Source organism: Sylvia atricapilla, chromosome W (assembly GCF_009819655.1).
Source record: "Sylvia atricapilla isolate bSylAtr1 chromosome W, bSylAtr1.pri, whole genome shotgun sequence".
Lineage (NCBI taxonomy): Eukaryota > Metazoa > Chordata > Aves > Passeriformes > Sylviidae > Sylvia > Sylvia atricapilla.
In genome coordinates, this window is record NC_089173.1 from 11,251,092 (window position 1) to 11,277,277 (window position 26,186).

At 43.6% G+C, this 26,186-nt stretch overlaps 1 long non-coding RNA gene and 1 pseudogene across 1 annotated transcript in view; both read right to left on the bottom strand.

Moving 5' to 3' along the window:
- Positions 1-7,016: 7,016 nt before the first annotated feature.
- LOC136373301 (uncharacterized) overlaps positions 7,017-26,186 on the bottom strand; it is a 178,254-nt gene continuing 159,084 nt past the window's right edge. The window contains exon 2 of the long non-coding RNA XR_010745621.1: positions 7,017-7,101. This is a non-coding gene — a long non-coding RNA (uncharacterized lncRNA). The remainder of the gene's footprint in view (positions 7,102-26,186) is intronic.
- LOC136373293 (C1GALT1-specific chaperone 1-like) lies at positions 8,210-10,375 on the bottom strand (annotated as a pseudogene).

Sequence of the window (26,186 nt, forward strand, 5' to 3'; positions counted from 1 at the left end):
TTTTTGCCTCTGAAAGCCCTGAGCCAGGTCGCAAGAAAGAGGCGGAGTCTTCAAGGTCTTGTTTTCTTGATTTCTCATGTTGTTTATTATTTCATATCTCACAATGTTCTCTGTGCCCAGCCAAGATATGAACAGCAGCTAGGACACGAGACGACACCCCCTGCAGTGGGACATCGCAGCCCCTTTATACAGAAAATTACGTATCACCTGTTTAAAGTTATGTTCCAATACCTATCACCTATACTAAAGGGGTCACATCCTTGGACAGACTCTGTCACCACCCTGTGACTCCGACTGACAACGAAGGTCCTCTTCTGCAACGTTGTCACGATGTCTTCAGGACTCGTCAGTGTTGGTAGCATATATCCCAGAAGACAGAGACAGTAAAAAGTGAGAGAGAGAGAGAAAGAAAGAGGAAAAGGAAATATAAAGGAAAGGAAAATAAAACCAAAACAAAATCAATCAATACTTGATTAAAACAATTTTCCAAAATATTCAAACAAATCACAAAAAATCAAAAAGCAATATAACAATAAAACAGTATACAATCAATATTAATTGATTAATTAAAACTATTCTCTTTGACTTAATCAAAAACAAATCACCAAATTAATTTTAATTATCTCACTGTTTTGGTAGTGAGTCTAGTGTCAATAACTTTAGGAGTGTCTTTTGCAGAAGGGGTATCGATTAAACTCTGTGCATTCATTATGGATGTCAAGTGTGTCAATTGCTTCATCATTTTTCAATTTAGGATGTATAAAACAACTGACAAAAGAAAATCGATAAAAACCAGAATCAAAAGGACAACAATTGGATGGCACAATTTGTTCAGGATACCTGTAGCAGTAGGTGACCACCCAAAAAGGGTGTCCCACCACCGGTGTTCAGCATCCTTTTTTACCCTTTCTAAGACACGATGTATTGCCTTCACATCGTGATGAACTGTTACTAAAGTTTTCTGTCCATTTTCCTTAATCCTTTTCAAAATTCTCATTGAGTCCTGGTGAAGCAACAATTGCTTAACCAAAGTTAAATTCATTCCAATGGGGACAGGCATTATCTGATGAATCAGTGTAAAATTAGATTGTAAAAGGCGATAGGACGTAACTGGGGCTGTGTAAGAAAAGTCACATCCTGTGATTGTGGTAAAATTACAAACACAAAAATTTGAATGATTCCTAAGATTCACTACTACATTTTCTACAAGCACTTCATCACAAGCAGTCCTCACACAAGCACATCCGTTGCCTATATACACAAGCACTGTTTCAGGAGTTTCATTAGGGTGTACTTCAAAGTGACAAATATTTTGCTCTGTGTCTAAGCAGATGTCTTGAGCTATGATTGCATTACTTTCACAAATGAAACCTTGTTGCTCCCTAACAACACAAGATTCTAAATTGACAGTTTGCCATTTTTCCCCAATTTGACGGGCCCATTCCCTATGCTCGGAAGGATAGAGAATGGCTCCACCATGATTTATACCTAATGCAATGATCGGGAATATCGAATGCACTGAAGCATTGCATATTGCTAACACAAAAGCTGTAACTGTGTTGGTATTGGGGTTATAGGTAAAGTTCACCAATTTCCACCAGGATTGGAATTCCCTTTCAAAATAATTTGCATTATCCCAAATTATTTTCCGAATTTCAGTAGGAAAGATGCCTTCCTCACCTTCTCTTATGATCGAAGCGACAACTGTCTGCATCCAAACCTGTGCCTGGATGCAGCTAAGAGCCAGGGAGATGTTGTTTTGTACAACACCGAGTGCATCAATTATCAATTTGTGATCGTTCACATTTACCCTTTTCCAATTTGGTAATATATTTGTTAACAACCATTGTTGCGTCCACAAAGCGGACAAAGAGGACTGCAGGGGCTGTTGTAATTTTGCCAAATCTGTCGTGGTGGCAGCTAATTTATTCAACAATACCTCAGAGTCAATTCTGTTTAGGATTCCCAATCCTGTCCCTGAAACACCGGTTATGTCTCTTGCCATTCTTTTCTTAGAAGGATTCAGTTTTTGCAGCCAAGTGTCCCATCCCTGAAAAGAAGTTTGCAAAAAGGGTAAACAGGTTGGCTGTATTTCCGAAACATTATTTTGCATCAGTAATTTGACCTTTTTGAGAGACCATGCAGGATTAAACAATATTTGTTGTTGGCCAGTTTTCCTGATTGTATATGGTCCAATTTCAATAATTTTTGGTCTTAGCATAACCGGCGGTTGGGTAGTGGGTGGTGTAGGCTTTACCACATTTACATCAAGTTCTCCCCAGTACTTAGTATGATTTTCACTGCATACAACTTTGTGAGAAAATTGTACATTAGTCATATTCAACCAACAATTTTTATTTTGGGTCTCACAGTGTAAAACATGGGCATGAGGTCCTATGACAGAACTGTGCATGGGTTCAATAAGGGATCCATCAATCAGTTCACATCGAATTGCAATATTATCACCTTGTGTTACCGTAAAGGGAAGGAACCTATTATTTTTACTGTTCAGCAATAGGGGGGCTTGCGCGCCAGGATGTACAATCACTACTGTTAGCATAGGTTTTGCCACAGCGTTGATTTTAAACTTGTAAGTCAAACCCTTTAAGCCTGACTGATCCGTCTGGTTGTTCTGCCAATTACATGTCACATAAAATGATCTGGTTAAAGTAAAGTTATGCCAGCAGTCAGTAGGTTCATCTTTACAAAGCTTTGTTACCTCCACATTATTAGTGTTAGGGTCTAATGTATAATTACCAACATACTTCTGGCGACAGCACAGTAAAAAAGGGGCATGTTCTTTGCATCTCCACATCGTCTTGGGACAAAGTTCTGCTGTAATCTTGGGGTGTGCACTGCTTGTTATGTTGGGTTCTAAAAGGTTTCCGGTTATTGTGATGGAGGTAGCTTTCTGTCCTGGGTTATGGTTTGGGATGTATTCTATCACCATCTTCAGTTAATGGCCCATCAATGCCTTGTGCATGACTCATAGATAACTCCCTCTGGGAGCTCTCTCTTTAATGGGCCATCAATGAGCCCCTGTATGACTCATCATCCCATTGTGAGATGCTCCGCCCATGGGGAGGAGCCAAGCATTCTCACCTGGATATAAGCTGGGATTTGGGACAATAGAAGCAGCCCTCACCCACTGGATTCCCAGAGGACCGGAGCTACCAGACCTTTCTACCAGATCACTGCTTCAGGAAGACCTCCTCGTCTGGACTGCTTCCATCACCCTGATCAGATTGTATTCTGGCTCTGTCAGTGGTTTTTTCTTTTTGTATTGTTGCATTTATTTTATTTTATTTTATTTTTTTCCTTTTCTTCTCATTAAATTGTATTTCTGACTTAGAGCCTCTCACTTGGTTTGTTTTCAAACCACAACAATCTTTGAGTTCTTTTATCACAGCAGATTCCTGAGCCTGCATTGGGCCATTGAGAATATATTCATAATTCCTGAGCTTGCTGGCTACAGAACCCACTGTTTCTCAGTTGTTTATCGGCGATTGATGGAGAGACGGGAAGACTGATTCATGATCAGAATTCGATTTTACTCAGGGTTTCCAAGTCTTATATACCATTTCAGTGAGGTTAATAATTTCTACTACAATAATTAGGTTAGAAGATCATACAAGCAACTCATGCATTATACAGCATCTTTATCGTAGGGGGTTGATTGAATCTTTTTCCTTAAACAGGTTTTAATCCCATCTTCTCATAGGCTCAAAGTTCTGTTTGTCCTTGCCACAGCATCCTAGTCACCAGACTAGTTATGCTAATTAAGTCTGTCTTACTCTCAGACTTGTGTATTCCCTCAGTTGTTATCAGGATTAACTGTGGTAATGACTATGGTGTAGTCACGTGATCCCTGAGTTGCCGGCGTCCACAACATGTGCCCTGTGCATCTAACCTTCTCGGGGTCATTATCATGCTGTCCACTCCTCCCAAAGAGTACCTCCAATACTGCCACTTCTTTCAGCCTTTGGATCCCCTCTTCAAGGGTCTTCCAGTCTGTTGTATGATGGTGCTGCTGCGTTTTTTCTCTGTTGAGAAACCTCTTCTTTATACTCATTAAAAGCCGCTTCCAGAGGGAGAGGGGGCCTGGCTCTTTTTCAAATACCTGATTTATACCTGAGTCCTGGGTCAAGGGTACCAAATTCCTTGCCTCACTACCATCCAGTTGTACACCTGTACCTATAAGGTCCAGACCCGAAGTAGCCAGGTTGTATAAGGCTCACGTCCCTGTTGTGCAATATCTTTTTTCAGGTTACGGAGACTTTCATACGACAGGGACTCGGTGATGATCTCAACCTCCATTTCCCCTGCGGGTTGTGAGGGCTCTCTTTTTTTATCCTTATTACCTGGCTACTCTGATTTTATCTTGTACTTCTTTGATTCCAAAGGGGCGACTGCTGCTGGCTGTGGCTGCCCCTGTGATTCAGCTGGAACCTGGACGGTTGTAACGTCTGTGGGCTCCACTGCTGCACCATCAGACTCTGCCTTTACAGGGCAGGGAGAGGGTTTCTCATCAACAGGGGCTAAGGAGGCTAATGAGGCCACCACTGGAGAAATGTGCTCCTTCATCATCTGGCCCATCTCCACCAGAACTCCCACCCAATCCGAGTGGTTCATTTCTGAGGTGGACTGCGGGGCAGGGTCAGGCAGTGGGCCAGCATCCCTATTCTGTGGGGCAGTGTCAGGCCCTATGGCAGTATCCCCAGTCTCTGGGGCAGGTGTCTGTGCAGTGATCCAAGTTGGCCTCACCTTATCTCTGGAAACTAATAGATAGATTATGACTATTAACAACACATGGGTAGTATCTAGAGGGAATTTAAACCCTTCAAAAGCTGTTAGAGTAGGCACAAAGAACTGGTTGAAGGGCTGAGAGAAAATTTTCCCTGCTGTCATTCTCTCACAGAAAGTACCATTCTTAAAGTAACCCCAAAAACACAGGCTTAATGTGCGATAGACATGTATCCATGTGCCTGCCTTCCAGAGGAAGTTAAAAATCCCTGAATGCCTCACCTTATCCACCCATAAAACAAACTGGATGATAGTCACAGTAGTCTTAGTTATAGGGCCCATGTTTAAATAAGGGCCTGCAAATGGGAGGAATGCAGCCACAACCATGTGCCATCCAAACCAGGGCAAGTTAGATCACATGATGCTACCTGATGAGATTTCTATATCCAACACACACAAAAGAAAATACTAGGTTACTTAAGAACTGCTATTTCTTTTTCTCTTTTTTTTTTTTTTCTCAATGCCCTCAAGCCCCACATTGGGCAACAAAATCTGTCTTGGTTTGGGAAGACAGGTATCTGCCAGAGAAAGATGGAGCTTCCCTTGGAATGGAGAATATAAACCACTACCACCACTCTTTTTTCTAATTATATTTTTTTCAGTTAAAAGCTTTTAGGCAAAAGATTTTGGAAATAGAAATAGCAGTTCTTTATTAGTATGTATAACAAAGCAAGCAAACAAACAAACAAACAGTAACAACTACAGCATTGATAACAAAAATAGTACCAAGAACTTCGAGGACTTTGCTTCACAAAAACCCAGGGCAGTTTGGTCTCAGTGCCTTTGTAGGATCCTCAAAACACCAAGCTGGGAAACAGTGGAAAAAGTCTTGGGCTGGTAGCTGTGGAGTGGCAGGATTTCCCAGCAGGCAGGGGCAGGGTGTCCCGGCAAGACAGGGGGATGCAGGGTCGCGCTGTAGCAGATGAGCAGCGCTGATGGAACCACGACGGCAGGGCAGAGCTGGCCCAGCTCTCGCAGGGCAGCAGAGGAGCTCAGAATTCCAGGGTGAGCAGATGATGGCAGATTTCCTAAGACTGGACTGCAGTGAAATCCTCCAGCAGGAGTACCAACCCAGCCGTGCCTTTTCCCCGAACGCTGAAAACTAGCCAACCGAGCAACTTGAAGCTCTGCCCTTTATCTGCCTTAAAACCCCCACCCCCCTCTGAGCTTCGACCACCCTTTGTTTTGTTAAATAGTCTTAAGTACGACATTTAGTCTCCTTGGTAACTTATGGGGAAAAAATTCTTTAGAGTAAAAAGGAACAAAACCTAACCCCCAACAAATTATTTACAATACTCTACTTCTGAAAATGACAGCGTAAATCTGAAACTATTTCTCAATGTAGGAAGACAATTTAGGCAGTGTTGCAGAAAAAGTTCTGATCAAACCTCAGACCTTGAGAATGCTGGTGAACATTTCTGTGCATCTTAAAAGATTTCATTGTACACATACTAATTTCTGGTTAGTGCTATGGGAAATCAGTTTATGCTTGTGTTTTGGGTTTTTTTTTTGGTGTAAAATGAACTAATCTTGCCTTCTGTGGTTTGCTTTTTTACCCTTACATCTTATCTCTTCCTGTTGTCTTACAGCACCTCAAATCTGTGACAAATGAGATTTTTTTCTCATTGGAATTGTTCACTATCATTCTCCTATGAATGCTGTTATGAGGGAGGCTAAGAATTAATTCATGCTTGTAATAATATTTTATATAAAGTGCTGAAAGTATAGTAGTAAAGTATAGTAGATATATGAAGCACCCCTTTTGTAAAATTCAGACTGAAAACCCTAAAACTCAGGGAGAGACTTCATTTGCATTTGAAAGCACAGAGCAAAGTTCAGATCCAAGGGGGGAGACTTCATTTGCACTTGAAGGCACAGGGCGAAATAACATTTTTTCTTGGAATGAGACAAGGAGCGATCATCGATCATCGCTGTGTGACCAAACATCCACGCCACCTGGACATCATCGCCGGGCCGGAAGGAAAGACAAAAGGACTTCAGTAAATAACTATGCAATGCAAAAGATAACACTATATCGGACGGCTGAAAAGATTTACATCCTGGGTCTAGCCTGAGGGCACAAAAACTGTATAAAAATCTAAGCTCCAGCAGCAATTTCTTGTGAACAAGGGGAGGACTGTCCACTGGTCCGACCTCGTTCACCAGGTGCCAACTCCTGGGCTTGGTATCTTCAATCTATTTTGGTGGTGGAGTTTTTATTTCTATGTAACCGAATTGACTTTAATAAATTTCTTCATATAAAACAATTCGGCTATTTTGCTTATAACAATGCTGTTGCTGCAGCGGGGTCAGAACTGCTTTTAATCATCAGAAACACTGAAATGAAAGTTTTGCTTTCTTTATCTGGTTTTGTCAAAGTTTTTGCAGCTGTATCATTCTGCAAGAAGATACAAGTCAAATCAGGCTTAATTTATATACCAGTTTAGCAAAACATCAAAGGTACAAGTTTTACCTAGGTTTTGGCAGCAATTGTGTGTGTTTGTGTTGCTGTCAGCCAAGCTCTGACTGACAGGGAGGACGAGAAGGTGCATCTTATCTCACCTTTCAAAAAGCAGCTGAGCTGTGGGAGCTTGTATGAGGGTCTGAGTAGTTGTCTTACCTTTCTTGTCAAAAACCCGATGCTTAAAACAAAAAAAACCCAAGATGCGGATAGTCTCATCAGGTCTGAAGCAACTGTTTCACTCCCCCACCTGCTCACCTGCAGCTCAGGGTAGAGTGTTACAACTGATTGGTTAAAGGTGAGATAACACAGTCTGCTCCCACATTTTATGAATATCATAGTACCAACAAAGCCTGTGATATTCCTAGATGTAACAGATGGATGTAGTACCTTCCTCAAGTCTTGAAACACCCATGTCAGGTCAGTGAATTCTACATGGAGTAAGTACTGAAGTGCTGTTTGCACATGCTGTGAGTGGACAGGAGTGTGACCCAGGAACTTGTGTAAAACTGAGTGCACTCTATTGTAAAAAAAAAAAAAAAAAAAAAGGCATCAAAAAACCAAACACCAAATTGTACTGACAATTAACCAACTTCTTCCTTGTAAACACTATTAGCACCCAACAACAAGAGTAAAAATAATACTGACCCTTTATTTTAACATGCTTATAGATGGAGTGAAATTTTACATGAGCAATTAGTCTTGTGCTAACAGACTCCTTGACCATGTTATTACCTATTCAAATACGGTTTATATTTTTCTTTTGTCTGCTTAGAAACATTAGTCTAAAGGGCACTTGATATTACTCTGCTGCAAGATTTCTTGTCACCTTGCTTCCTGCTGTTAGAAGGCTGTATATGAAGTGGCAGGTGCTGTATAAGCTCAAGCTATTGTATAGTTCAATGTAAAAGAAATAGCCTAAAGTTACAGTCTTTGAGACTGAATCTGTAGTCAGTTTTATTGGGTCATCTTAGAAAGATAAAAAGACATTCTAGAAATGCCTGGAAGAACTGAAATAAAGTATTGCAAAAATATATTTATAAAAATGGACCAAAGTTCATTTGAGTTTTCATTAATAAATATTTACATGTACACCCCCCATAAACTTAATTTCCTTTCATAATAAACATTAACAGCTTCTTTTTATCATTTCATTCCAAAACTGTCAAAAGCCAGAAGCATTTCTCTATAAAAGATTTAGAAAAAAATTCTCCTTCCACTTTTAAAATTAAGAGCTTTACCAACCCTCAATGTGCAAAAAACCCCTGTACACCAGTACCAGAATGTGTCAGTACAACCATGTGTTGTGAGAAGAGCTGACTCCACGGTTCCAGGCTTTCCCTGAGGACACATCAGTCATTGTCTGAGCCTGGTGGGGGAAGGAAAACCAGGGCATCACTGTACAAGTGGCCGTAGGGCCTGAGCCTGTACACCCCATACATCATCACATGATGTGGTTGGGGGCCAGCCCACTGAAGGTGATGGCCATGTCAGAGCAGCAGCTGTCCACCACCTGCTGCGGGTGAGGACATGGCCTCCTTAATGAGGATCCCAATGGATTTAGTGTTAAAGATGTCTTTCCCTTCTGAATCTTCAGTATTTTCAGCAAACACGCCAGTGTACTTCAGGCAGATTGCCAGCTGTTTGTCCTCTGAGAGTTTCCAAATCATACCTCCCTGCTCTGGACACTTGTCAGTGTTATAAATGGCTATTATAAAGTTGGCTTTTCACAGAATGTGTGCTATATGATTGATGGCTTTGTGGTAAGGATGTAGGTTTTTATTTTCTGCTATTAGTGGAGAGGATTTGGCATAGTGGTAGTAGTGATGTGGTGTGCTTGAACTGTCTGTTTGGCTGGGATAACATCCAGTGAACATGTAAAGAAGACTCTGCTATTGATACACCAACTATCAGCGTCTGCCATCCGAAGGAAGCATGGACCAAGGCCCAATCTGGAGGCGATAATGAAGACGCAGCCAAGAAACACGCATGCTCTAAAAAGGCGGACCCAAGGAGGGGCCATGCAAAACAGTCCCTGGAATATGGAAACTAGTTCATGGAAAAATATGAATATTCAACAGACTGATACAACAGAAAGGGTATTTAAAGAAAGCCTGTGAAACAGCAATTTGTGGACTTGGCTAAATGCCAAGTCACCCGGCCAGCCGTACTTTGCTTTTTTTTCCTTACCTCCTAATTGTCTAATCTTTTTATTAAAACCTATTTCTTAAAATCTACCAAAAAGTGAATCTCGTTTTTCACATCAGGGTCTCCAAGAACACGGGAGAGTCATCTTAGTGACTCAATGCTTAAGACGATTCCTCCCTCACCATCTATATACTCAAGGTCACCAGATTTCAGTGTGGCCTAGGTAAAAAGGCTCTGAGGGGTCTTTTTTCAGTAAGAAATACTTGAGATTTTCAATTACAGCAAATGTTGTTGGATATGCAAGCAAGAACCAGCTGAATTCATCCTTATAGCGTTCATATGTTATCTTGTAAGCTTTCTGCATCATCACTCACATATCATTTGCATTGATGGCTACAGAATCGAACACAACATTTTCCGAGCTGAAGAATATTGCCTTGTCACAGTGCTTGCTCCAGGTCTCCCTTGCTGCAGCCCAGTGCCCCAGATATTTTGGTTTGACAAGGATGATACAGTAAACACGTATGCTTTTACTAAGCTCCACATGTTCACCTACTGAAAGGTTTAAGACATCTTCCTTGTTGGGAGCCTGGATGTGTTGATGCTCGTGGTGATGTGCTTTAGTCCCGTGGCCCACCTTAATGTGTCCGAGGAGTGTAATCAACATGCAGAAGGCTCCTCCGAGCACCACACCCTTGGTGAAGGAGCTGCTTTCAGAAATCATTTTTCCTAGAAAAGAGACGCACTGTAAGAACTTAAAGGAATAAGTGCACTAGAGAGGTTTCCATATGGTTCTAATGCAGTCCTCAATTTCTAAACCCAGCTGCAGTTCCCTTATCTCCCGCACCAGGTCAAGGCTGGTGAAAGCGGTGGAGATATCCAGGTTCCCGGGCGCGGCTCTCGGTAACGGTACAACACGAGCCCTGTGCTGCGGCCCCTTTCCGCTGACGTGACCGCACGGCCCCGGCCCTACCGCCTCCTCGCCCGCAGCACCGAGAGGCCGCGGGACGAGCTCGAGCGCTGACGCGGCCACACCGCGGCCCGCGCGCGGCGGCGTTTCCCGGAGAGCCTCCCGGAGCCCAGCCCCCGCCTGCCCCGCTCCATGGCGCTCGATGCCGGAGCTGCCGCAGCTCCCCGAGCTCCCCGACCCGCGGCGGCACCGCCGCTCACCGGAGCCGCCCTTTCCGGCGCCGCCGGAAGCGCCGCGCGGCCGCCTCGGGCTCCACGCGTTCGGCGGGGCGGGGGCGCCGCCTGGCGGTGCGTGTGGCCCTGCCTCCCTCACGGCCCCGCCAGCCCCGCGCGCTCCCCTCAGGGGTCCGCGGTGCCCCCGCGCCGCTCGCAGAGCGCTGCAGGGACACCCGCGGGCCCTCCCGTGCCAACGCAGTTGTTAAAGAACCTTCCCATTCTGACTGTTCACGAGACCCTTGGCAGTCACGCTCCCAGCGCCAGAGACAGTTGCCGCTGGGACAGAAGCCTTGGTTCCCCACACACCGCACTCAGAGTCAGACCAGGTTTCCCATAGCTGAGTCTCAGATGTCTTGCCCCATAAAGGGATTTATTCCCGGCACAGCAACACTTAAAGAGCTCTAGCTAGTGCCTCCGAGGAAGATCCCAGTTAAGCAATCCCTGGGCTTTTATCCCGTCACAGTATCCCCTCCCACAAGTCTCACTCTCCCTCCTCAGGCCTCTGCACCTGTCCCCGTCTCTCTGTCCATCCACCTCACTGGCACCCGTCCTCGTCTCCTTTGTTGTCCAAAAAGATCTGCAGTTCCCGGCTGCTGCTATGTCTGTTTCCATTCGCCTGGCTAGCACCACCCATCTATATGCCCTTTGTTATCCCAAAGGTTGGCAGTTCAGAAGTCGCCTCGGGCTCCTACCCAGAGCTTAATCTATCTCAACCTGTATCATGCAAGAAAAGTTCAACTTTTCAGCACAAACACTGCTTTTAAATGAGAAGGTATATGAATGGGGACAGAATAGTAAAGGAAAGGCAGAGCTGGCCTTAAACTGTATCCAGGATCAAATCAAATACATACAAGTACATCTAGGATCAAATATATATCAAGTATATCGGTATCTCAGGTATATCTGATTTGTTAAAAAAATATGGATATTGATCTAATACCAATATCCAACTATGACGGACAAAGACTCTCTAACAGTTTGAAGTTAGAAAGTGTATGTTTATTACACGCCGGGCAGCGTGCGGTATAGCTCCCAAATACACACGCACAATTTACAGATGATCACAGGGTCTTTTTATGTACAAAAGTGTTGAATACCCAAAACACAAATGCATATTCATGACTCTGGTCCATCCCATTCCCCGCTTCGTATGGTAATTAGCCAAAAAGCAATTAAGCATGCGTAGTTTGTTCTTTGAAATGGGTCGGTGGTCCTTCTTATGGGGTGGGGTGTCGGAATGATGAAGTAAGATACATCTTCCTTGCTTTGCCTTTTTAACCTTTTAGTGTTGGTGACACCTGGATCCTGTTTTCTCAAGACTATCTGATTTATGATCACATTGTGTTCTTGGAGTCTACTGATTAAGTTGACAGGTCTCCTGATTTATCGGTTCCTTAAATCTGGCTTATGTTAAAAAAAGGGAAGTTTACCTCAACAATGTCTAGTTAGTAAAAGGGAAGTCTACGTCAGCAATATCTAGTTTAACTAAAGTCCTTAATTCTTTAAAATTAATATCTCATTCCCCACTTCTTCTTTAAAGTGAGTAAATTCCTTTACTCAATATAGATTCTTCTTCATCTATCCAAGCCGCACAGCTGGTGTCTCTCAAGACTAAGCCATATGTTTTTGTTAGTGAGGTTAAGGGTGCTACTCGTCGTAGCATCCTCCAATTCCAAACAAGTCAACACAACTATGAGGGGGACTAAGGTGTTTAGTATACCAGTTGCTGTTGGAGACCATCCAAAAAGAACATCCCACCAATGATGAGACAAATGTTCTTCAAACCTTTTAAAAACTCCTTTGATGGTCTCTGTATCATGGTGAATTGTAATTAATGTCTTTTTGCCCCCTTCTCTAATTTCCTTTAAGATTTCTCTCAGGTCAGGGTGTTTCATCAATTGAGCAACTAGAGTCAAATTCATCCCTATGGGCACAGGCAGTATCTTCTGTAGAGTATTGTTGTGATACTACAGGTGCTCGATAGGAAAAATCACATCCCTTAATTCTGACAAAATTGCAAACACACAAATTGAATTTGGTCACCTTTACAATTTGGCTGTCTATTCTTAAGATGGGGCACGCTGTCCTTAGACAGACACAACCTTGTCCTGTATATACCAGTGATGTTTTCTGTTCGCCTGGATGCGTTTCAAAGTGACAAATATTTTGATCTGTATCTAAGCAAGTGTCTTTGACACCTTCCTTGCAGTGCAGGGCTCTAGATTAAGTTTGCCATTTTCCTTCAATTTCTCGTGCCCACATCCTGTGCTCAGAAGGGTACAATACAGTTCCCTCATGGTTTAATCCTAAGGGGACTATTGGATGTATCAGGTCCACTGAGGCATCATGTGTGGTTATTGCACACCCCTCTATTTTGAGCCTAAACTGTGGACATTTACTCAAGCATTTGTCACAACATTCAGGACTAATGCGGATGGATCTCATGGGTGCGTGGTAAGCCTTGTGAAACCCATCCTGTACGAATGCATATTTACATCCCCAAACATTTCTTCCTTCCCACAAGCTTGCATTCGTGACTTTTAGCATCTTATTTAGAGCCTTACGAGAGTAAGCATCATAAGCTCTCCCTTGACACCTATTTATCTCAGTCACATTGCACCTGCGTGGTACTGCATTGACTCTCGTTATGGTTAAGGGAATTACTGTAATAATTACAACTTTCCACATAATGTCCATACTGTCAATACATCTATTCGTGATTCCGAGTGAACTTCAGCTTCAGTTCATTATCACCTGGTGTGATTTTCTAGATTCCTTCTGGGGCTTTCTTCACTCGGGAGTGATGGATCCAGGCCTTCTGTTCCTTGACCTTGATTGCAGTGAAGGTAGTAAGAAGCACCTGGAATGGTCCTTCCCACTGTGGTTCCAAGGTCTTTTCTGCAAAAGACTTAATATATACATAATCCCCAGGTTGTATATCATGTACTGGCCCATCTAATTCCCTGTTTTGAGCTCCAGCCACATGTTTATGGCTGGAACATGTGGCTCTAACTCCACATGTTATGGTGGCTGGAACACCAAAACGAGGTATTATTTCTTGCAACAGTGCTTTGGTTACCTCTCGGGCCTTAGCTGTTTTGGCAGGAAAGGCTTCTGGCCATCCTGAAAAAGTATCAGTTAACACCAATAGGTAACGATATCCTCCCTTCCTGGGCAGCTCTGTAAAGTCAATTTGCCATTGTTGCCCAGGTCCACAGCCTTTCCCAATTTGTCCGGTTTTGGGGTGTTTTTGGGATTAGTTCAGAGGCAAAGACTACACTGATGAGTTACTTGTATCACTGTGCCCTGCAATTTCCTGGCCATGATTCTTTCTTTTAAATGGTAATACAGGGCATCTATTCCCCAGTGTGTTTTCTCATGTTCCCTCTGTACTAATGACCACAACAAATAGGAGGGTACTACAAGTTTTCCTTCTTCTGTCACAGCCCATCCCTCCTGGTTATAACTTGCCTTTTCTGCCTTAATAAGTCTCTTATCCTTTTTATTGTATATGGGCTTACCTTCAATAGAAATTTTTCCATCTGGGATTAATGCTGCCTCAATTGTCTCATCAGTTATCTTACTTTTTGCTGCTTCTTTTGCCTCTCTATCCGCCAACATGTTCCCCTCTTCCAACTCCGAGCTCACTTTCTGGTGTGCCTTGATGTGCATGATGGCTACCTCTTCAGGCAGTTGCACTGCATCTAACAGTCTCAATATTTCTTGTGCGTGTTTAATGTTCTTCCCTTGTGAGTTTAACAGTCCTTTCTCTTTCCAAATGGCTCCATGTGTGTGAACTACTCCAAATGCATACCTTGAGTCCGTATAGATGTTAATTCTTTTTCCTTTTGCCAGCTCCAGAGCTTGAATTAAGGCAATTATCTCAGCCATCTGTGCAGAGGTATTTGTTGGTAATGGTTTGGACTCTATTACCTCTCTTCTTGTGTTAACTGCATACCCAGCATGTCTCTTTCCACTGATGACATAGCTGCTCCCATCAGTCATTTTCAAGCGGGGTATCTTTCAGATCCAGGCGACTGGAGTAGGTGGCTTCAATGGTCTCCAGGCAATCATGGATCACTGGTTCTCCCATACTGCCACTGAGGAAGGAAGCTGGGTTCACAATGTTAGTTACCACAATCTCAACATCATCTTGTTCCACCAGTATAGCTTGGTACTTCTTTGGGGAGAGCCAGTGCCCCCCTTTCGTTTCCAGGACTGTAGACACTGTGTGAGACACTAGCACTGTCATCTTCTGACCCAGGGTGAACTTGTGTGCCTCTTGGATGTTCACTGCCACTGCTGCAACGGCTCTGAGGCACCCTGGCCACCCCTTAGCTGCCGTATCCAGCTGTTTAGAGAGGTAGGCAACTACCCTTCGATATGGACCCAGATTTTGTGCTAGTATCCCTAAAGCAATCCCTTGCTTCTCATGAGAAAACAAAAAGAATGGCCTACTCACATCTGGAAGTCCCAAGGCTGGTGCTGACATGAGGGCCTTCTTTAGCTGGTTTTGTCCATTGAAGATCTTTGCTTCCTTCCGTGATCAAGGCATACAGAGGTTTAACAAGTAATCCATAATTATAAATCCACAGTCTGCACCATCCTGTCATACCTAAAAAGGTTCTCAGTTCCTTCACTGTCTGAGGCTTTGGGGTCTGGCATATTGCCTCTTTGCGATCTTGCCCTAGGGTTCTTTGTCCAGCACTCACTTCATAGCCCAGGTCACTATTTGGGCTTTCTTTTGAGATACTCGATACCCCTGCAGGCCCAAAAAGTTTAGGAGGCTTACCGTCCAGTCCACGCATGTTTCCTGGGTCTGGGTGGCTATTAGGAGGTACTGGAGCAACTGTCCTTCTCCTGGTGGAGGTACCCAAGACTCTAAGTCCTTTGCAAGCTGCTCCCCAAATATAGTGGGTGAATTCTTGTACCCCTGGGGAAGCACACACCATGTGAGCTGGTTCTTCCGTCCTGTTTTGGGGTTCTCCCACTCAAATGCAGAGATTTTCTGGCTGGCTTCATGGAGAGGGAGGCAAAAGAAAGCATCCTTCAAATCTAAAATGGTAAACCAGGTTAGTTCGGGAGTTAAACAATTTAACAAGGTATAAGGATTAGCAACTACTGGATACAAGTCTTCAGTTATCTTGTTAACAGCCCTTAAGTCCTGTACTAGCCTGTATGAGCCGTGGGGCTTCTTCACTGGCAGGAGAGGAGTGTTAAAATCAGTCTGACACTCCCTCAGTAGTCCTATCTTCAGAAAGTTCTCAATAATTGGACTAATCCCTTCTCTATCTTCTTTCTTTTGGGGGTTATTGTTTAACTCTTACTGGCTGTTCTCCTTCTTTGATTTGTACTGGTAGTGCATTCTTTGCCCTGCCTGGTATGTCAGAAGCCCACACTCCAGGAAACACTTGATACTTTTTTTTTTTTTCATCATTATTCTAAATATTGTTGATACTTTACCTCCAAAATAATTTCCCCATTCTTAATTTTTTTTTTTACCTCCACCTGCTCTAGCAGTTTTGAGCCCAAAAGTGCAGATGGAGCTTTAGGCATATATAAAAATTGAAGAATTTTCCATTATTTCCCAATTTATACTCCAGTGGTTCGCAAAAGTAACCTCTTTCAGATTGGCCAGTCGCTCCTTTTACCATAACATAGTCATTGGTTACAGGTATTAGGGCCTTATTTAGCACTGAAAATGTTGCCCTGCTGTCTATTAAGAATTAAATTCTTCAGGCCTCATCCAGTAAACCTTCTAGATTCCGGCTGTCTGGACCCCGGATCTTCTGGAGTTTCCACCTGATGTCTCTTGTAGACTGTCCTAAAAATAAATTTATTAATTGCTGTGTCCCTTCATTAGATCCAGGATCCAGGGTGGTATGTCGGCACATCGCATCTTGCAGGTGATCTAGAAATTCACAAGGTGTTTGGGAGGAGCCTTGTTTGACAGCATATAGTGCTGACCAAATTATGGTTTTGAAGATTGCTCTTTTTAGCCCTTCTACTATCAATTTTTGGTATGTTTTTAATTGTCCCAACCCCTCATCATTATTAGGATCCCAGCCTGGGTCTTGAAGGGGAAACACTTCTTTAACATCTTCCTGTGTTGTTCTACAATCATCCTCAGCCAGGTCTTTAGCCACTTTCAAAACTAATTGCTTTTCAGTTTCTGTTAAGGCATCAAGCAGCAATTGGAGGTCTGCCCAATCAGGTAAATGCTGCTTAATTATAAACTTCATTTTCTTAGCAACCCCTATTGGATCACTTCGATAACCCTTAGCACTCTTTTCCCAGATCTCTAAATCAATTGAGGAAAAGGGAACTTGAATCAGTTTTGTTTCTCCATCAGAGGTCATTGCTTATCTGCTTGTATGTATGCTTGTATGACCCCTGTGGTTTGTTTTCGGGTCCTGGATGCTATAGGCCCTTGTGGGGGAAGTTTGGGGGCTGACAGGGGAAGTTCAGGTTCATCCCACTCACTGTCACTGCTAGGCAGTGGTGGGTATGGTTCAGGAGTGGGTGGAGAAACCCCTGCCTTAGTTGCTGTCCTTCCAAGGGAAGATGAAGTTAGAGATGAAGCAGGGGAGGCTGGGGTTAATGGTGGTCTGCATTTCCCCTCACCCTCCCCCTTTCCTGTCTTTTTGGAGGTGGTTTAAGTATGTCTTCTATCTCCTGTTCCAAAGCCTCTACTTGATATACCTTGTCAGGATGTGTGCACCTCTGATTTATAGAGTAGGTGCTGCAGCAATGTTTGGGCTTCCCTTTAGTAGCTTTATTGTCCTTTTCAAGGGCCAGTACTAAAGGATCAGATAGAGGCTTCATTCCACAATCCCTTTGCTGCTCAGGGTGATCTCGAAGGCTGAAAAACATATCTGCATATGTCACTTCTGACCACCTTTGTTCCCGCCGGAGCAAAAGCATTAACTGTAATAGTGTCTCATAGTCCAGTGTACCATTTGCTGGCCACTTCACTCCCTCATCAATTTTATAGAGTGGCCACCACTGTGTACATAACTTAACCAGCTCCCTCCTGGTTTCTGTACCATCACAACCCACCAGCTCTTTCCAGTGTGTTAAAATGCACCCCAAAGGGCTTCCTCTGGGAATCTCTTTGCTTTCATTTGCTCCCATATTCAGGATCCTATTTTTCCCAATGCCTTTTGACACACAAAAAGGAAAAAAAAGAAAAAATAAGAGAAAAAAATTTCCTCTTTTAAAAAAACCACTACACAATCAGCCAGGCACTTGACCCCAAATTGCTGGTTATTAATCACTTATTAAACCGGGTCTTCTGTTATGCCTTGCCTTGGGTATATTACTACTAAAATAATTAAAATTAACAAATGTGAACTTTGCAGAGTATCAACCGAGTTCTCGCAGGAATCCAACAATTCTACTAAAATCCCGGCCACCTCGGCTGGCACTGGGCTTTCCGTTCTCTGCACACAATCAAAAGCTGCTAGACCGGGTTTCCCTTTTCTGTAGGGACCTGGCTTCAAACACCAACAGTTTTAGGCTCACAAAAGAAACAGCCGGGGTCCCTTGCGCCCCTAAACACATTGAACCAAAAAACAATTTAACAAGGTCTCGCCAAAATTCTCACAGATTTCAGCCGAGACGTAGCACAGACCCTTCCGCAGGAAAGCGGGGAAGCGGGGGGGGGACGACACCTTGATCTTACACTGCTTTTCTGCTCCTCTGTGGTTGAGGACTAAGCCACCAGCACTTTAAGATACTACCACACACTGGCAACTGCAAACCTCACAAATAGATAAGAATATTTCTTTTTAACTAAAACATCCACTCGCCAAAACCTCTCCGCGTCTTACAAAGAGCTAAGGGACGTGGCTTGAGGTTGCGCAAGCCTAGATTCCTCTGCGGTTACCGGGGAAACAAATCACCCCCAATCACCGCGGCTGTGTCGGGCATTCACTTTGAAAAAGAAAACCCCTTACCCTTACTTGGTTTTTGTTTGTTTCTTTGGTTGGTTTTTTCTTTTTTTTTTTTTTCTTTCTTTTAAACAATTTGTTCACCCACAGATGTTTTTCTACTAAACAACACACTGATTCAAATTACAGATACACTTCAATCATGACATAAACTTGCAAAACTTCCAAAAACACTCACAAAGGTTAGTAACACGCAGCAAAGTCACACAAACCAAAACGCGTACTACACAAGCTTTTACAAACCACAACACATATGTTACCAAAGTATCAGAAAATCAAATAGCAGTAGTTATGCTAAGGCTTCTTGGCTAGCATTAGGGCACTAGGCCTTGGGAAGGTAGCCTGGGAAGGTGCTGGGTCTGTGGAAACAATAATCAAAGGGATTAGCAAAGCATGAAGAACATGCTGAAAGGGAAAACCGTCTTAAAGATAAAGTTTGAAATATTACTAGGAGGGGGTCTAGTGACGGGGGAAGGTAAATTTTGGTAATTAACCTATAGTTTTAAATAAGACAAGCATGTAGAATTTATTACTTTAGAAGTCTGTTACCTAGTAGCTGAACGTCATTGCTTTATCAAAAATTTTTCTGTTTGTAATCTTTGTAAAAAGGTATAAAAACCTGAGTCTTGATGAGGGTCTTTGGGAATCCTGATTTGGGACGTTGGTCCCCAGGTCCCCGGGCCCCGAATAAAGCACGACATAAACTGACTCCTTGTTAGTTTGTGTTTTAACTTCGTTCCGGGCAACAGTTTTCTGGCGACCGCGGCAGGACTCCGAAGGCTGCTGGGGCGGTTCGCGAGCTGATCAACTCCACGCCGGCACCAGGTGATTTCTGGGGAGACATCAACCCGTGCCCGACCCCGCGCCTGACGGACGACTGTGAGGTAAGCCCGACAAGTGCTTTATTCCTCTAATAAGGGTGTCGCCCTATAAGACGGGAGAGTAATTCCCGCAGGGCTGGGTAAAAAGACGTCTGTGGTTGTGGTAAAAGCCTAGGCGCTGGCCGTAAGACACGGCAAGGAAGCTGTGCAGGACCAGCACTTGCCGCTCGTAGTGACGAGAAAAGGCAAGAATTGGTGTAATTGGTGGAATAATCGAGTTGTGTGAGTGAGATAATAAAATTGTGAGTGAGTGTTTGTTGATTGTGTCATGATGCCGTTTAAAAACTTCAAAGCATTGGCGTCCGTAGGTATGGAGATCCCCGATGATTCTCCGCTTGGATGCTTGCTGAAAAATTGGAAAGTGGGTAATTTTGGGCAAGAACTGTGCAAAAAGAAATTAATGGACTATTGTAATCATGTTTGGCCACAATATGAGACTAGGGGAATGCAATGGCCCCGGAATGGTACTTTGAATTCTGATATTATTACTCCTTTGATGCACTTTTTGCGGAATAATGAGAAATGGGATGAGATACCATATTTAGATTTGTTTTATTATTTGCAAGGAAAGCCAGAGTGGCAGAAAGAGTGTGGTTTGTTGGTGTTGAATGTTACTGCAGATGACAAATGTTTAGGTTGTAAAAGCAGGGAAAATTGTAAGTGCTGTTCTGTCACATTCAAAGAACCTGAGGAGGATGTTTCAATGCTGGAAGCACCCAGTGCTCCTCCTCTGGAATCTTCAGACGAGGGAGATTCAGAGGAAGAGGATGGTAGAGAGAAAATGAGGGAAAAGGAAAAGCCTAGAACTCCTTTATCGGAAAGGACCAGGAGAGGTCGGGTAGGAGGGAAAGGGGGGAGGATGGTACAACCCTCTTTGATGGCTCCTTTGCGAGAAGCGGTGGGACCGCAGGGGGACAGGATAATGGTAAAAGTGCCCTTTTCCCCGAATGATTTAATGATTTGGAAACAATCAGCTGGTTCATATCGCGAGGACCCGGATCGGGTTGCACGAGTGGTAAAAATGGTTATAAAAACTCAAAACCCTTACTGGAATGATTTGCAGGTATTGTTAGATACAGTTATGGACTCCACCGAGAAAGAAATGGTATTTAGAGTAATGTCTGAAAAGGCTCGGGAAATGCTACGATTGGGAGTAGCAGATGGCACTTTAAATGATTTAGTGCCCAGGGAGGATCCGGAGTGGGATCCCAATTCGACCGGAGGATACCAGAGGTTGAAGGCTTACCAGGAATTATTGATTGAAGGGGTATGGGCGGGGATCCCGAAAACATGAAATTGGTCAAAGTTGTATTCAGTGTGGCAGGAAAAAACGAGTCCCCATCGGCTTTCCTGGAACGGTTGAAAGAGGTTGCTAGGCGATTTACTAATTTAGAAGTAGAGGAGGAATCAGGGAAGTTACAGCTGGCATTGATATTCACAGGACAGTCACAGGAGGATATAAGGAAGAAATTACAAAAGTTGGAAGGGGAAAGAATTTGACCACCAGTTTTTGTATATGCCCAATAGCCCTGAATCTTTATTAGGAAGGGACTTGCTGTCTGTGTTGCAAGCAAAAATAACATTTGAAAAAGGAAGGGCGAAATTAGAAATACCAGAAGAAAACATATCTAAATTGTTTTTGGTTAGGGAAGTGGAGTCAGTAGAAGTCCCCAAAGAAATAGAGTTGGCTGTGGTCCCCTGGGTATGGGAAACAGGTATTCCGGGAAAATCTAAGGCTGCACAACCAGTAGTAGTGGAATTAAAAGAAGGAGCCAGCCCGGTAAGAATAAAGCAATATCCTTTAAAATTGGAAGCAAAGAAAGGAGTGGCCCCGATGATATCCCAATTCCTGACCATAGGTATTTTGCAGGAATGTGAATCTGAGTTTAATACTCCCATTTTCCCAGTAAGAAAACCAAATGGTAAGTATAGGTTAGTCCAGGATCTAAGGGCCATTAATAATATCACTAAGGACATTTATCCAGTGGTGGCTAATCCTTATACCTTGTTAACATCTGTGTCAGAAAAATTTCAGTGGTTCTCAGTAATTGATTTAAAGGACGCGTTCTTCTGCATCCCTTTGGCACTTCAAAGCAGGAAATATTTTGCTTTCGAGTGGGAAGACCCAGAGACAGGGAGGAAGAAACAACTCACTTGGTGTCGTCTGCCTCAAGGATTCAAAAACTCACCTACAATATTTGGGAATCAATTGGCTCGGGAATTAGAAGAATGGAAGACAACATAGGTAAAGGAGTCACCTTTCTCATTTGTGATTTTGCAATATGTAGATGATATTTTTCTCGCTACTGCAGATAAGGAGATTTGTTTGAAGTTGACCATCGATCTGCTGAACATGCTAGGTCAGGCTGGATACCAGGTGTCCAAAGAAAAAGCGCAACTGGTAAGACCACAATTATCTACTTAGGATGTGAAATTTCTCAAGGAGTGCGTAAGTTGGGGGTCAATTGGATTCAGACTATCTGTGCTATCCCGACCCCACGAAATCATCAAGAATTGAGGTCATTCTTGGGAATGGTGGGGTGGTGCAGGTTGTGGATCCCTGATTTTGGATTAAAGGCCAAACCTCTCTACGAGGCTGTGAAAAATCCCGAACTGAAATGGGGCAAGATTGAGGAAAAAGCATTCCAGGCCCTCAAACAGGCACTGAGAGAAGCTCCGGCACTGAGATTGCCTGACCTCAATAAAGATTTTCAACTCTATGTGACCAAGAGGCAGAAATTGGCATTGGGAGTGCTCACCCAAAAATTGGGATCATGGAAACGCCCGGTAGGATACTTTTCCAAACAATTGGACTCAGTTAGTGCTGGATGGCCAGGATGCTTGAGAGCAGTGGCCGCAACAGTACTATTGATACAAGAAGCCAGAAAATTAACTCTTGGAAGAAAAATGGAGGTATACGTTCCCCATATGGTGTTGACTGTTTTAGAACAAAAAGGGGGGCATTGGTTATCCTCAAGCCGGATGTTACAATACCAGGCATTGCTGAGAGAGCAGGATGATATTGAATTAAAATCGACTAATCATCTTAACCCAGCAGAATTCTTAAGAGCAGAAGAGGAAACTGGAGAACTGGCACATGACTGTGTGGAAGTCATTGAGCAAGTATATGCCAGCCGAAAGGACTTAAAAGATGAGCCCTTGGAGAATCCCGATTGGGAACTGTTCACGGACGGATCAAGCTTTGTGGAGAATGGAACCAGGTATGCTGGGTATGCGGTGGTCACCTTGCAACAAGTGATAGAGGCCAAAGTTTTGCCTCCTGAGACCTCGGCCCAGAAGGCTGAAGTCTGGGCCCTAACACGTGCTCTTATATTAAGTCAAGGGAAGAGGGTAAACATATGGACAGATTCTAAATACGCCTTTGGGGTGGTACATGTACATGGTGCCCTTTGGAAAGAGAGGGGCCTGCTGAATTCCCAAGGATCATTAATTAAACACCGGGAAGAAGTAAAAGCTCTTTTAGAAGCTATCCATAAGCCACAGGCTGTTGCGGTGATGCATGTGAGAGGACACCGAAACGAGGAAGGGAAAGCATTCCAAGGGAACCAGTTCGCAGACCGGACGGCCAAGCAGGCAGCCCGAGAGGTATGGACTCAGTTGGTATTACTGCCCACACGAACCAATCCAGCCACACCGTTTATGGATCAACGACCCCTCTACTCGCCAGATGATAAAAAATTGGCAGCATTTGTTCAAGCTCGGAAAAATTTAAGAGGATGGTATGTAACTTCTACTGGACAGGTGGTACTGCCTCAGAGGATCATGAAAACAGTTTTGGAAATAGAACATAATAAATGCCATTGGGGAACAGAGGCGCTGACAAAATTCTTGAAAAATGAGATAATCTCTAACCAGATGCTAACAATGGCTAAAAGGATCAATGCTATGTGCCCTTTGTGTATTAAGAACAATCCGGTGGTAAGAAAACAGGTGCAAATGGGTAAAATACAAATTGGACCACAGCCTGGAGACTATTGGCAAGTAGACTTTTCTGAGTTACCTAAAGCACAGAGGTATAAATATTTGTTGGTTTATGTGTGTACCTTTTCGGGATGGCCAGAAGCTTTCCCTTGCAGAACAAATCAGGCTAGAGAAGTAGTTAAAACGTTATGGAGAGAAATAATCCCTAGATTTGGGGTGCCATTAGGGCTATCATCAGACAGGGGTCCTCATTTTGTGGCAGGAATTGTGCAGGAGATAGCTAGGATGTTGGGAATCATGTGGAACTTACATACTCCGTGGAGGCCTCAATCGAGTGGACAGGTAGAGAGGATGAATCAGACACTAAAAGGGCAGATCAAGAAAATATGCCAGGAAGCCAAAATCCAGTGGCCACAAGCTTTACCACTGGCCCTACTAAGAATAAGAATCAAACCGAAGGAGAAAGTTGGTGTAAGCCCATACGAGATTCTGTATGGCAAACCTTACCATGCATCCACCTATCAGGGAAACCACAAGGATGACAATACAAAATCGTATGGCATTGGATATGATATTACTCAAGGAACATGGGGTGTGTGGGTATTTGAAGGGTAAGGATGACCATTGCTGTATACACATCCCAAATGTGACTACCGAAGTAGAGAGGGATATTAGCCAATTAGACCAAATTGAATCAAAATCCAGGAGGTAGAGAAGGAGGCAGAACATAATTGGGTTGGAGCTTTATTTAGTTCATTTGGAATCCAGATCTCTGGTTGGATCTCTTCAGTGATACAATATATGATCATGATTGTAATAATCATTATTGTAGTAGTAATCTCATACAGGTGCCTTCTGGGAATGATTATCCAGGAAGGAACTCATACCCGGAAGATCATGAAAGCAGTAACCCGAAATGAAGTAATGGCTCCAACTTCTAGAAGAACTGCTCCCCTGCCGTATGTTGAAACCACAACTTGAAGAATTGAGCATCCTTGCAAAGAAGATTTTTGAAGAATGCTCAAAAGGGGGGAAATGTTACCAAAATATCAGAAAATCATATAGCAGTAGTTATGCTAAGGCTTCTTGGCTAGCATTAGGGCACTAGGCCTTGGGAAGGTAGCCTGGGAATATGCTGGGTCTGTGGAAACAATAATCAAAGGGATTAGCAAAGCATGAAGAACATGCTGAAAGGGAAAACCGTCTTAAAGATAAAGTTTGAAATATTACTAGGAGGGGGTCTAGTGACGGGGGAAGGTAAATTTTGGTAATTAACCTATAGTTTTAAATAAGACAAGCATGTAGAATTTATTACTTTAGAAGTCTGTTACCTAGTAGCTGAACGTCATTGCTTTATCAAAAATTTTTCTGTTTGTAATCTTTGTAAAAAGGTATAAAAACCTGAGTCTTGATGAGGGTCTTTGGGAATCCTGATTTGGGACGTTGGTCCCCAGGTCCCCGGGCCCCGAATAAAGCACGACATAAACTGACTCCTTGTTAGTTTGTGTTTTAACTTCGTTCCGGGCAACACATACGGTACACAAATGATTCTTTTCCTCACCAAAACGCACACAATCACCAAACCACAGGACCACCACACACACACCTTCAGCACGGGACCACGACCCAAGACAGCACCTTCCGTGCCCCAAAACTCGGGCCGGCCTTTCAGAGTATGGATCACCAAGGCGCACCTTTAAACTACAAGCCGAGATCGGAGCCACCACTGTTCCCCAAACCAACAAAACCTGCAGCCCTGGGGCCGCTGCTGCCCTCCCCTCTACGGGAGGGAGCTTTAAATTACCAAAATCGGAGCCACCACTGCTCCCAAAACCAACAAAACCTGCGGCCCTGGGGCCGCTGCTGCCCTCCCCTCTACGGGAGGGAGCTACAAGTTACCAGCTCTACCTGGAACACAACCAACCATTTACAAGACTCCGCGGAGTTTCCAAAACCCAGTCAGGCTTCTGCTTTGCATAAGACGTCTCTTATGACTTAAAAGCCGCCTCTATTCCAAGGTACCTGTTCCCAATATTTTAAACATACCTTTTGTCCGTAGTTCCAGCAGGCTCTGGTCTTTCCCCGGGGGTGTCAGCGGGGCCGCGGGAGCCCTCTTCCCAGGAAATCCTGGGCGGGCGCCCTGAGGGGTCCCAGACCCCGATGGCTCCCTCGGCCAGAGAGAGCAGTGTCCTGCCGCGGTCGCCAAAATGATTTGTTAAAAAAATATGGATATTGATCTAATACCAATATCCAACTATGACAGACAAAGACTCTCTAACAGTTTGAAGTTAGAAAGTGTATGTTTATTACACGCCGGGCAGCGTGAGGGATAGCTCCCAAATACACACGCGCAATTTACAGATGATCACAGGGTCTTTTTATGTACAAAAGCGTTGAATACCCAAAACACAAACGCATATTCATGACTCTGGTCCATCCCATTCCCCGCTTCGTACGATAATTAGCCAAAAAGCAATTAAGCATGCGTAGTTTGTTCTTTGAAATGGGTCGGTGGTCCTTTTTAGGGGGTGGGGTCTCAAAATGATGAAGTAAGATGCGTCTTCCTCGCTTTGCCTTTTTAACCTTTTAGTGTTGGTGACACCTGGATCCTGTTTTCTCAAGACTATCTGATTTATGATCACATTGTGTTCTTGGAGTCTATTGATTAAGTTGACAGGTCTCCTGATTTATCAGTTCCTTAAATCCGGCTTATGTTAAAAAAAGGGAAGTTTACCTCAACAATGTCTAGTTAGTAAAGGGAAGTCTACGTCAGCAATATCTAGTTTAACTAAAGTCCTTAATTCTTTAAAATTA